Below are 12,228 nucleotides of genomic sequence, written 5' to 3'. Positions count from 1 at the left end.
CTCTCTGCCCCTCCCCCACTCAGGCTCTGTCTCTTTCTGTGTCTCAAAAACAAATAAACGTTAAAAAATGTAATGAAAAAAAAGAAAATGATGGAAATAAAAGAATAATGGGAAAGGATTTGTCCTATTGTGTCAAGAATTACTGAAAAGATGTTTTTAACTGAAAGAAGAAATGCATAAGTTCCATATACAGGTAAATAGCTAGAAATATAGAATGATATTTCTGTCCAAAAATTTTTTTTAAAATTTTAACAAAACTAACTATAAGTTTCTGTAAGTAGGGAAAATATTTACAATGTAAGAACACATAAATGTGTAGATATGTGTAGAAATAAATATTTATAAAAAGACCCCTAACAAGCACGTTAACAACAACCAAAAACACCTCTACGGAAAAATGACAAGATGTGGAGTCACTCTTAAAAGAGAAGATCAAGATGGTGATAAAGACATTAAAAAATCATGAAAGAACAAGTCCAAATGACCAGAAATATTTGGAAAATATTCAAAATTTGTAGAAATGTGGCAAAGACAATTTAAGGACAAGGTTGTACTTTACACTCATCAGTGTGGAAAAATATATATAACTACTGCTGGTGGAATGCTCACTTGTCCTGCCTTGAAATTGTTAATAAGTTTAAATTCTTAAAAGTGCTCCAAGCGCTTGGTGAATTCTTCACTTCTTTGCTATACATGGGGAATTTCCTTCTTATCAATTAGCAATGGAGAATAATACTTACCAACAGATAACAAGACAATATCCTTTAAAATTTCCAAAGAAAATACACTTGAAATGTGTTTCAATGTGCTTTTATGGAGTCAATGAACTTAACGTTCTTGTTCTTTCTTGTCTTATTTCTATCTATCTATCATCCATCTATCTATCTATCTATCTATCTATCTATCATCTATCTATTATCTATCTATCTATCATCTATCTATTATCTATCTATCTATCTATCATCTATCTATCAGCAAAAGATGAAGCAAAGATAATAGCTCAAAGATTGGGGCACCTGGGTGGCTCAGTCAATTAAGCATCTGGTCTTGATTTTGGCTCAGTTATTGGTCTTGTAGTCCTGTGGCTGGTGGGATTGAGTCCCTGTCTGGCTCTGCACTGGTGGCAGGGAGCCCACTTGGGACTTTCTGTCTCTCAACTTCTCTCTTTGCCCTTTCCTTGTCATTCTCCCTCTCTCTCTCTCTCTCTCTCTCTTTCCCTCAATCAATAAATAAACATTTTTTAAAAAAATAACTCAAAGTTTATCCTCACTTTGTTTATTAGGCCATGTATATGACATCATCAGCTTCTATTCATTCTATGGCCTAATAAAAAAGTAGAGACAATCTTTGAGTTCTCATCCTTGCTTTACCTTTTGCTGTTCATACCACTTTTAGCAAAAGCCTCCACTTAGCAGAATAAAGGCTTGGGACATTGGGCATGTTGGATTAAGAGGGCAGGTTTGGGGTGGGGAGTAGAGAATTGGGGTGAATTCACACCAAAGTTCACTAACAGTTTTCTTTGAGTAGTAACGTCACTAATGATTTTAACTTCATCCTTTTTGGGCAAAGATTGTTCATTAATGATCTTATCACACAGCAAAAATAAGAGATATTTTCAATAATAATACCAGCAATGAGAAAGACATGTCCTAAAGACCTAATTTAGGGATGGGGAATCGGCTGAAAAAAAAAATGGCTCTAAATGTTCTTGTTGTTAATAAGGAAAAAGAAGTCTGGTCAACAGGCCTAAATTTACTCTTTTCTCCTCTTCTTTTATCACTAAGACATGCTGACAAGAGAAATCGCATTGTCCCCTTAAATAATTTTCGCTGACGTACATTTGTTCTTTGGTGCCCTGGATAGAACAGGGCAGTTTAGCAGTATACAGCTTGAAGCTGAATAAAGCATGGGGGATCCCAAATGAAAATTATTCTCTTAGTTGTTTAATTCCCGACATAGTTATCGGCTTAATCATACATTCCTCTTTGTTTTGAATAGAGGGAGTGATGTTAATGATTTAAGTGTGTGTTCGGTTGTGTTCATGGTTCGGAACCTGTCACATTGCTAACAATACAATTTCGGACATTAGTACTGAGTCTCATTTTTTGAGTTGGCGTTAAAGAGATCATTTTAATTTCTGTGAAATGTGGGCAATTTTGCAATGAGTAGGCATGAGATTTTTCATTATTGCACTCTTTTTTCACAGTTTTGTGTCACTTTAATGTCTTTGTCTTAGTACCACATGAGGAGCCTCACTGCAGAGATGAAGAGAAAACTCCGAGGTACATGGCTTTGGCAGTAATTAAATGGCAGCACATTTCAAAGCTATGGATATTTAATGTCACCCAAGTATCAGTTTCACATTTGGTTCAATACCGTGTGTGGGAATTAAATGCAGAACAGTGTGTTATCACTGCTTAATCATGTAAATGGTATTCACATGTTAGGCCTCTGTTCTTAATTGAATTTTTGCTTCTTTATTTAGAAACAAAGATTTCTTGATAAGGTTAAATCGGTTTTAAGCAGAAGCATACTCTTAAGAAATTAATTTTCATATTTTCTTACTGGTACTCGGTTGTAAGTGAATGTCACAGCGTGTAGTGACACTGCTGCACATTTTATCTTTGTTCTGGAGGGTACAGTGCGAAGCTGATGAGCAATGCGGGTGCTAGAAAAATATCTATGGCAACAGTGTACTTTCATCTTGATTTTTTGATCACAAAATGTTCTATGAACACTTAAAATTAATACAAACGAACACTTAAGAGACTCTTCAGGCATTAACTTCAGATGTATCTCCCCTATCTAAGTTACAGAGGGACATTTAGAGATTCAAACCTTTTAGGCAGCAATAGATTTAGTTCGTCTGCATCTAAGAGAAATTCCTTCTCACTTACTAAAATTATCTACTACAGAACTTACTTTAAGGCCAATGGTGACAAACATTCTGTTCTTGACATAGCTGGTTTTGTTTCTGAACTGACCACATCCGTGAATTATGAAGACTTTCTCAGTTAGGCTTCTGAAACTCTTTTAAGGCATATGAAATTTTTAGGGATGTGCTAGTCCATTGATGGTTGTTTACATATGCATAGCATGTATATAAAAGTGGTTTTGGATTTCAATTTAGTTTATTTGTAACAAAATAAAACACTTAAAACCATTGGAATAGTTCTAGTTCTAAATTAAAGATGCTCTTTTCATTGAGATCATTACTGTTCATTGATTTATCATAGCAGTAAACCTTTGTTGATAATAAAGTATTCATTTAAACCTAAGAAAGTCGCAATGAAATTTAGAAAGTTCTTTGTCACATTTTCATCTCATTGAACGAGTAAACAGAAAGAATTTATCATCCACCAAAGCCAATTTGCATTGTAATAATATAGTCCTTAACCCACACCAAGAGATGTGGGAGTGAAATATTGAGAATGACTGGCTGAATATTTTACAGGAGTCCAGGATTTTAAGGATTTCTGAATTCAAATCCCAAGTCTTATAACTGATCATGTAGTTATTAGCTAAACATTACTTCTGCTCAGTGTAAAAGAGAAAGCTGAAAAATACTAAGTATAGAATTAAGTGGATAGTATCAAACCCATTTTGAGATAAATCTACTTGATAGGTATCTAAAAAAAACATAACCCATTTAGGAGCTACTTCTTTTAATAGATTCATTTGGATAAATACATGTATCATCCAAGATTTCTTATCCAGAAGTCATTCTCATCCACTGCACCTTTGATCTATATTAATTTCTTGCTTATAGATCTGCTTCCTGTGCTAGACTGAGAGCTTTTTGTAGGCAGCGACTTTCTCAAACAGTTTTGGACGGTAAGCCTTATTTTATAGTACTTCATAATAATAAGTGCTCAATAACTGCTCCTTGGCTCCAAAACAAAATGGCTTGACCATTCTTCAATGACTTTAAACCCCTAGGCACAGGAATTTTAAAGTCCCTTTACAGCTTCAGGACCTTTCCAAGAAACAATCACAGGAGCAATAACAACCAAACCAAATGAAACCAGACCATCTGTATTCTATTACCCTTTATTCTCAGAAAAGTGGCTGCCTCATATGTCCATAATAAAAAGGGAGGGGGCTTGGCTGGTTCTTTAGAGAATTATAGATTTCTACTTCTAGGTAACCTGAAGGAGATGTTGGAAGAAAGATTAGATGTCAGTATTTTTTTTAAGCCACGTTAAATTTAAAGGAATTTGGAGATATTCAGGAGGAGGCATCAAGTTCGACAACAAATCTGGTACACAGACAGAAGAACTGGACTGGACATTTAAATTTGATTATTCTGTGAGCTTTAAACATGCTTTATTTGTACTCTTATAAATGTGATGTGTTTTAGTAGGTGGATCTTGCCTGGAATATGCAATTATTATCACTACTATATTTCTATGCTTCATTCCAGGATAGAAAGATTGATAATACAGCCATTTCTCCAGGGATGAACATAGTATTTAAGGAATACATACCTAAATCTAGTCATTTGAGCTAGTCATTTCTTATGAATTCCTATTACTTATTATACTGAACATCATAATTGTTTCTTAGATGAAACCTCATATAAAGTTGAAGTCCTTAAAAGTACAAGTGCATAACTCTTCACCAAAGAAAGAAAGCACTGTTAGACCAAATCCATGTGCCCTCTAGTTTTACAGATAGAGCAGTTATTATCTATGCACAGAAAGGGCAACAAAGTAGGAAAAGCACCTCCTGAAAAGCCCAGCAGAATCCCTGCAAATACAGGCAAAAAAAGCAGATCTTTACCAAACCTTGGTGCTCCTATTACTTGAATTTAAAACCTGCCACCCACATACATGTTCCTCCTTTTTTTTATTAAGTTTTTAATTTTAATTCCAGAATGGTTAAAATACGGTGTTATATTAGTTTCAGGTATACAATACAGTAATTCAACAACCTTATACATTACTCACTGATCATCATGGTAAGTGCACTCCTCAATCCCTGTCACCTATTTCACCTATTCCTCCATCCACCTCCCCTCTGGTAACCATCGGTTTGTTCTTTGTAGTTAAGAGTCTATTTGGGGCACCTAGTGGGTTTGGTCAGTTGAGAATCTGACTTCGGCGCATGTCATCATCTTGCAGCTTGTGAGTTCGAGCCCCGTGTCAGGTTCTCTGCTGTCAACACGGAGCCTACTTGGGATCATCTGTCCCCCTCTCTCTCTGGACCCTTCCTCTCTCTCTCAGAAATAAATAAACATTTAAAAAGAGTCTATTTCTTAGTCTCTTTCTCTTTCTCTATCCTTTGCTCATTGTCTTGTTTCTTAATTCCGCATGTGAGTGAAATCATACGGTATTTGTCTTTCTCTGATTGACTTATTCTGCTTAGCATTATACTCTCTAGCTTCATCCGTGTTGCCGCAAATGGCAAGATTTCATTCCCTTTTGTGGCTGAATAATATTCTTTTATATGTATGTACCATATCTTCTTTATCCATTCATCTATTGATGGGCACTTGGGCTGCTTCCATAATTTGATGATTGTAAATCAATCATCAATCATGCTATAAACAGGGGTGCATACAGCCCTTTGAATTAGTGTTTTGTATTTTTGGGGTAAATGCTCAGAAGTGCAAATACCCTGGATTGTAGGGCAGTTCTATTTTTAACTTTTGAGAAATCTCCATACTGTTTTCCAGAGTGGCTGTACCAGTTTGCATTCCCAAAAACAGTAGTACCCAAGGGTTCCTTTATCTCCATCCACATCTTTGCCAACACTTGTTTCTTTCATTTTTTTTTTATTTTAGCCATTCTGACAGGTGTGAGGTGATATCTTATTGTGGTTTTGATTTGCATTTTCCTGATGATGAGTGATGATCATTTTTTCATGTGTCTGTTGTCCATCTGAATGCCTTCTTTGGAGAAATGTCTGTTCATGTCTTCTGCCCATTTTTAATTGGATTATTTGTTTTTTGGGTGTCAAATTTTATAAGTCCTTTATATATTTTGGATACTAACCCTTTATCAGATATGTCATTTGCAAATATCTTCTCCCCTTCCGTAGGTTGTGTTTTTGTTTTGTTGGTAGTTTCCTTTGCTGCCACACATTGCTCTTAAGTCCTGACTGTATCATTTTAGGCACCTCCACATCTGAACATGTGAGAGTGTGGTTAAAATGCTATGGCTTTCCCTTCCAATAGTCAGTATGGTAGAGTTATTACTTTAAAATGTATTGAGGCAAGAACACCTGGGTGGCTCAGTCAGTTAAGCGTCTGACTTCGGCTCAGGTCATGATCTCACGGTTTGTGGGTTCGAGCCTCATGTTGGGCTCTGTTCTGACAGCTCAGAGCCTGGAACCTGCTTTGGATTCTGTGTCTCCCTCTCTCTCTGCCCCTCCCCTGCTTGCATTCTGTCTGTCTCTCTCTCTCTGTCTCAAAAATAAACACTAAAAAATTTTTTAATGTATTGATGCAGAAGAGAATATGTGCATACACTTGCACAATGTATGGTTGTTCAAAAAGTTGTTTTACACAGCAATAGGAGAGGATTAGTAGTTCAATAGTTCAGGAAAAGGGCTATCAGATCCTTTGTATTCATTTCAATGGTTTAAAGTGTAAAAAGTCACCTGACTTTAAGAAGTTTTCTGTAAAGGAAATGATGAGCTTTAAAATTGGAAAAGCCATTACCTGTGTTACAGGCATTAGGTCAAAAGAAATGGAGTTATGTGTCCCCTCAGAAGTATGTAATGATTCATACTTAAGTTATTTTTTTAATGTTTATTTATGCTTGAGAGAGAGAGAGGGAGAAAGACAGAGTGTGAGCTGGGGAGGTACAGAGAGAGAGGGAGACATAGAAATCTGAAGCAGGCTCCAGGCTCTGAGCTGTCAGCACAGAACCTGATGCAGGGTTTGAACTCATGAACCATGAGATCATGACCTGAGTCAAAGTTGGATGCTTAACCAACTGAACCACCAGATGTCCCTCATTTGTTAAGTTATGAACAATACTGTTAAACATGGGTCAACGGTATAACTTGGCTTGTCACTTAATAATTGCAAATATTTTTATTTATTTATTTATTTATTTATTTATTTATGATTCCTTAATTCTAGAAATAAGCTGAGACACTAGGCTTGTCATATATAAGCCTCACATGAGAACAAGTTGATCTATCTCTTTAAAATTTTAGGATATTTTTATTTTGGGGGGATAATAATACCTTGCAGGTTTATTATGAAAATTAAATAAGCAAATACAACATAGAGTCTGAGATATAATCTGCTAAAACTGGTAGTTCTTATGCTGATGATAAAGACAACAATTACATTCAGTAACAAATTATTATATTCTGCTTTCATAAAAATCAATTTTTGCTCAGTGCTTCCATATATATATATATATATATATATATATATATATATATAACTATTAAGATAATCCTTATACAAACTAAAGAAAGTTAGTGTCTCATTCGATGGCACTTGTGTAATTATGCAATTGTATTTGATGAGTCAAGAACTTTTATAAGAAACTATGGTGCTGGAAAGGATTTTGTAATCCTTGGGTTAGGAATTAATGATTAATAAAATCATTGTGAACAGTTGATCATAGGGGAAATTTCTTACTTTAGTCTATTATAAAAGGGAAAAGAAAAACAAATAAAACTTTAGGTACACAGATTCATATGACATTTACAGAAGAAATGGGGACAAGCCCTGGCCACAAAGCCAGAAATAGACAGTAGGTTAGGTCTGCTGGAACTGAACAAATATTCCTTTTCCACTGCTCTCAAAACAAGGAAAAGGTTCCTGTCAGGAAACTAGCACTCTATTACTGACCAGGTGGACCTTGTCCTTATAAACAAAACTTATTATAGAATCTTGCAGTCAGTGGGAGCTTATATCTAAATAGATCTCTGACCTACCGAGGAGACTAACTGGCATACCAAACAGCACTGAGAGGAAAGAATTTCAAAATGTTCATATCACAAAGAATCCTGAACCTTACACATGTCTCCATGTAATTATGTCAAAACGATATAATGACTACTTTATAATCAAGGACTTATTTCAACCTTTACCAAAAGCCTTCTGTATTCAGTGGGAATAGATAGAGCCCCTGTAATCTAGAATCTCATAGATTTATACCAGGGAGCTGATGGAGAATTAGGTAGAAAATTGGCAAATTCTGACCTCTCATTCCCCAACATGAATACCAGGGAAGGCATCACACAGTTAATTACTGGGAGATCCAGACCTAATTCTCCAATATATGAATTCCATGAACACCAAGAATGTCCCCAAAATATTTTCAGCCCTATATATGAATGTTACTACATTTGGGTCAAAAGTACTCTTGGGCCCTTGCTGGCTCTGTTTTAGGTTTAAAATAATGTCAATTATATATTTTTTTAAAGTTAAACTAAAAATAAAAGCAAACAAATCCCCAAGAAAAGTAAGGAAAGAAGTCTTGAGCAGCAATTTTCTCCTAGCTCCCCACAGAGTTTGGTGGTGTTCACAGGCAAACAATTCCACCCCTGAGTGGAGATTCCTGAGCTCGTTCTCACCTGCTGGTCATCTGGAAACTCTCCCTTTCCCCACAACAGATGTGGAGAAATGCACATACTGTGTTATTATAATTACCACTGCTTTGTAATTCACAAGTGTCTAGTATATGCTAATTAAGACAGCTAATTAAGACTCAATTTTTGAAGAAAAAATATCGAATTGCTATATTTCATAGGTAAGAAAACTCAACAAATTCTGACAGACATGTCACCCACCTTTCTTCTGCTGTTTTAATGGCAAACCAAGACTTTACGCAAATCATTTTCAGAAATGAATCACCCATTTCTCTAGAGACCCACTTCCCTAGAGCTAGTGACTTTAGTCAAATATGAGCATACTAATTTCCTATTTTTTATCATTTCATTTATTATGAGCTTATAGCGGAAGTGAAGATAAGGCTGTTAAAATATTTGTAAAAGCTGATAGAATGTTATGTTATTTTATGTTTCCTCCTAAATGTTATTGTTAACCATTTAGCTGCAATTTCATACTAATGAATACTATGTATCCACAATGACTCAATTTGCTTATCAATATATCTTCTAAAAATGTTTACTTTCATTTTTTGCTGTGTACCTAGTTCAATTTTTTATGTATTATCCTAATGTAGATAGATGAATAATATGAAGTTTTTCTAAGTGTGTAAAGGAATTTATGCCAGTGCTAGCAATGATATCCATGGAACAAAATAGTGGTATGGATTTAGCAGTGAGGGGCAAGTATGGAAAAATTATGAGCAGATTTTTGTAGCTGTGAAGTCCAACAAGGAGTATACACATATTCTAGCATCCATATTTTAATGGCTATGGACTTTTGAAATCCACTACATTTACCACATGTGAAAATCAGGTTAGTTTTAACCATGGATATGCATGAGTGGAAGAGAGAGGAAGAGAGGGAAAGATGGTTAGGAAAATAGTAAAATCAGGTTATCAGTGGAAAGATTTTATATCTTCCTTTCAAAAATGAGAAAGGTAAGGCAATTTGTGACATTAAACTGAATATGGGAAATAATCCAAGGGTCTGTCAATGGATGAATAGATAACATGGAGTCTACATGTATGTACACACACACACACACACACACACACACACTGGAATATTATTCAGCCATGAGAAAAAAGGAAACCCTGCATCTGTAACATGGATGTACCTTGAAAGCATTAAGTGCTAAATGAAATAAGTTAGAAAAAGACGAATGTTTTATAATATTACTTGTATGTGGAATCTAAAAAAAAAGAACCCACAGAAACAGCCTAGAATGGTGGTTACCAGTGGTTAGGAGGTGGGGAGATAGGGAGATGTTGGTCAAAGAATGTAAAATTCCAGTTTCTTCACACTATGGTGATGTGCTTGGCCTGTGTTCTGGTTGGCCATTTGTTAAATATTTATAGTAGCATGCCTGACTATAGAGATCTTTTTTCATGTGTGCTTTGGTTAAATCACATTTATTTCTCATCATTATACTTGAATCTTGTGTAAACTTATTAATTATTATGTACACTTATTAATTAAACAATATGAGTATCATTGACTAAGTACAACACAATTATTGCTGAGCCAAATACCTCTTAATCATACAATTTATGATTATTATTGCAAATATTAAAATGATAAATTTCATTCTCTAGCTTTTTTGAATGCTTTTGATGTGTTATTTTAAGCACTATCTATCTATATTATTTTATCTTCAAGCAACCCTATGAATAAGGTGTGATTATTATTCTCATTTCACAGATGAGAATAAAAGAAACAAAGACATGGTAGGCACCATCTTGGAGTTCACACAACTATAATTAGTCATTGAGCCAGGTTTTGAACCCAGCTACTTTCACTCTTATTCCAATACTATATAGCCATTGTGTAAAATTATCCTTCATTTGGCTATAATTTCACTTTATGGTTTAGTAGCTAGAATTTGGCAAATCAAATTAATTACCTTGGGAATAATTCTTCTCCATTTCTTGCTCATTAAAACCATCAAAGAGGCCAAATGATTGGTTCTGCTTCTCCCATCCTCATTTATGCAGGACCTGTAAATTATTTCCACTTCCATGTTTCTTTTTATCTCTATGTGATACATAAAATATTTGGGCAAATAGAGTAATGTGTCCCTGTGTAGGCCTATTTGAGTTGATCTCAAACTTAACAAATTGCAAGATGCATGTAAAAATGTGTCCAGAAATAAGAATTAAGATTTAACATTGTGTCACCCAAGTAACCAAGAACAGAACTCAGGTAGACAAGTCCATGACTTTTTCAAGAGTATGAAAGACCTTACTTTACATATAATCATACATTCAGCCATGACTCAACAAATGAAAGTGGCCTAACAAATGTTTCAAATAACTCACCAGCCCTATATTTGTACACATCATCTTCTCTCCTATAACTTTTCTTTTTTCAGTATTCCTTAACCAAGAGAATGGCCTTATGCCAAAAGTATAGCAGCATTTTTGACATCCTTCCCCTTTACTACATACCACAGAAAATTAAGAATAAATTATTGGCCCTGGCCTCATCTTAACAGAAGGCTCACACCTGGTCAGCCTGTTTAAATTTCAGCACAGAAAAAATATTTATCGTACACGGAAATCTTCTTGGGTTCTACCCAATAAGAAGAAAGTGATTGTGATTATCTGTGATGATAGAAGTCAAATTGAGAATGAAATGTTTTAGTTTATAAAATAAATGGTTACTTGCCTTGAAGATTTCCATAGTTATACATTACCATTTTTTCATTTATGTGTATGTATTTATGTTTGTAAATATTTCCCTAATCAAAGTTGGAAAAAATGGCCGCAAGTTATTTAAAAGTTGCTGGAGAGTCATTGAGGGAAATAATGGAATATGAGAAGAATCTTGCAAAATCCAAACAAATTACAATGGTACAAAATATAGTCCTGCAAAATATGTTCACATAAACTTTTTTGAATACAATTTAAAAAGTCACATTGATTCTAGTACAAATTTATTTGAATTTTCTGGTGCTGTCAGTCAGCCTTGAAAGAAAAATATATTACCAATGTAATAGATATCTCCATTTGTCCACAGACCATAAGGACCATTTGAGTTTACCTCAAAGTGGCCTGTAACAAAAGTTAATAATGCCAGTGTTCATAAAAAGAAGCAAATAAATAAAGCTTAAACAGAAGTTTTAAATAAATGCTTAAAAGTACCTGCATATATTGTCTGTTTCATGGCTTATATCTAGAAATTGTATAAGATTCTATTTAAGTCATTCCATTTTTTAAATATACTTTCCACAGCTTCCTTTTTCTCCTCTCTTTTTCCTCTTTTATTTTCTTCTCTCCCTTTCTTTTCTTTTCCAGAAAATTAGTGCTGGAATGATGATGATACAGGAGACTTCCTGGGCCTATCATCGTTAGCCTGCCAAGGGGCAGAAAGAAAAAGAAAAAGGGAAAATTTCAATTTCAAACACCAATGTACATTGAACACATTTTGGTTATGAAACCTCAGGCTGGAAAACAGAAATCTTTGTTACACAATATGGGATGAGTTTATTATACCATTTCTTGTGAGCCTGTTCCCAGGAGCACGATATACCCTCAACTGTAAAGTACGCAGGAAAAAACTACTGCGCCGGGAACACTGGCTGCTAATGCTTTGTTAACACAAGGCAAGTGACCATCTCCACTGTCGTTTATCCTACCTCATCTCAG

The sequence above is a fragment of the Neofelis nebulosa genome, chromosome 3 (genome assembly GCF_028018385.1).
Source record: "Neofelis nebulosa isolate mNeoNeb1 chromosome 3, mNeoNeb1.pri, whole genome shotgun sequence".
In the NCBI taxonomy this organism is placed as follows: domain Eukaryota; kingdom Metazoa; phylum Chordata; class Mammalia; order Carnivora; family Felidae; genus Neofelis; species Neofelis nebulosa.
Note: the sequence above shows the minus strand (reverse complement) of the source record.